This window comes from Hibiscus syriacus, unplaced genomic scaffold (assembly GCF_006381635.1).
Source record: "Hibiscus syriacus cultivar Baekdansim isolate YM2019G1 unplaced genomic scaffold, ASM638163v2 tig00111741_pilon, whole genome shotgun sequence".
In the NCBI taxonomy this organism is placed as follows: domain Eukaryota; kingdom Viridiplantae; phylum Streptophyta; class Magnoliopsida; order Malvales; family Malvaceae; genus Hibiscus; species Hibiscus syriacus.
In genome coordinates, this window is record NW_024063166.1 from 1,709,750 (window position 1) to 1,711,718 (window position 1,969).

At 37.5% G+C, this 1,969-nt stretch overlaps 1 pseudogene; it reads left to right on the forward strand.

The window, feature by feature from the left end:
• Positions 1-374: 374 nt before the first annotated feature.
• On the forward strand, positions 375-1,969 carry LOC120168911 (annotated as a pseudogene).

Sequence of the window (1,969 nt, forward strand, 5' to 3'; positions counted from 1 at the left end):
CACGACGTTTGGTAGCGTTTCACTTCAATTGATTTAAGGGGTTTATTACTCGCTCGTTGACGAACACGATGGTGGTTTTAAAACGACGATCGGAATTCGGATGGCGTCAGAATTCGGTTTGGAAGTTGGTGTTGGAGAGGCAAATTATGAGCAATTGGTTTCTGTAAAACAGAAACCAATTGCACGCATATATAACCCAAAACCTGCCGACACTTCTAGGGTAAATTCAGGGCTTGGTCCCTGAATTTTCTTTAACTCTAAAAAAGGCTACAAGTTTTAAAAACTTTTAATTCAATTCTCAAATTTCGCCAAATTACTTAATTAAATTTTTTTCTTTTCAAATTTTCTGGGTTGTTATATGTTTGGGTTTTAGGGTTTTGTTTTTTGTGGATTATTTCTTCTGCTTCTATCTCTGAACCAAAAATGGCTGCTCAGACCGACAAAGAGATCGAAGAGATCCTCACCTCTCATCTAGAACAACAAAAAAATCGATGTAACTTTTTCATTTCCACTCGTTCATTTGGATTTCTTCTTCTTTTATTGATTTTCGTTTTCTCTCCTTTCGGGGTTCACAGTCCGAGCAACTTGTAGTTGAAGATGATGATGACGAAGAATACGGCGACGATGAGGAAGATGACAACGATGAAGATGGTGCCGACGTTAAATTTTCTTATTTCAGTAATTTCTTGTTCATTTGTTAAAAATTTGATTTGGCGTGAAATATATGTTATAGTATTTGGTTAAATTCTGTTTGCTTAGTTTTTATTTTAATATAATTCAATTTGATATATGTATGGTGATATGTAAGCAAATTTCAAATGCTTTAAGATAAGCTAGCTGGATCATTGGTCACAGGCTAAAGCAGCTTGAATTTGTGATTATGGACCAACTTCACTTCCTAGTCAAGTTGATATTCAGTATTTCAACCGGTTGATTTAGCTCAATTCTTGTGCTTCAATATTTGGTTTTAGCTTTTCGAATCTTGAATTTTGCTCGAGCTTCAGATCTAGCTTATACTGCTTTAATTTGGATCGGACCTATTACAATCCTGCATTTGGACCATATTATATTAGTGCTACTGATATTATATTAGTGCATTTGGACCAACCCGTAGAACTGCATGTCTAGTTGTCCCCCTCCTCGATTTTACCTATGGGTTGATACAAAATGAGCACTGTGGTAGTTTCTTAAATCGTTATTTCGATAATTTAGATACTGTCTCATGTTTATTGATGACAATATTGAATTGTCAATGCATAAAGTTCTTAGTTTATTCTTTGTATACCTCATATCAACTTCATTTGTACCATCGACATCTATTATTTACCAATTAATCCATTACATGTTTCGTGGATCACTGTGTAAAAATATTGAAAAGCATGTTAATGGAGAACTGTTCTTTATATAAATTTTGAACTGGTAGGTCAAAGCAAAGCAGAAGCGAAAAGAAGAGTCGCAAAGCTATGTTGATGCACGGGATGAAACCAATTCCAGGTGTTAGCCGAGTCACCGTCAAGAAGAACAAAAATGTCAGCCCCCTTTCCATATTGTTAAGCCATTCATGACTTCGCTGCCTAGTATGTTACTAGATGATAACTGATTTTACCGTTGAATTCAGATCTTATTTATCATTTCAAAGCCGGACGTCTTCAAGAGCCCCACGTCAGATACCTATGTTATATTTGGAGAGGCTAAGATTGAGGACTTGAGCTCACAATTGCAGACTCAGGCTGCCGAGCAATTTAAGGCTCCTGATCTCAGCCACGTGGTGTCTAAACCTGAGTCGACATCAGCCTTTGCTCTGGAAGACGAAGAAGTTGATTAAAGGGAAGTTGATTAAAGGGGAGTTGAGCCAAAGGACATTGGGTTGGTGATGACACAAGCGGGAGTCTCCAGGACGAAGGCTGTCAAGGCACTCAAGGCTGCCGATGGGGATATCGTTTCATCTATAATGGAGCTGACTACGTAA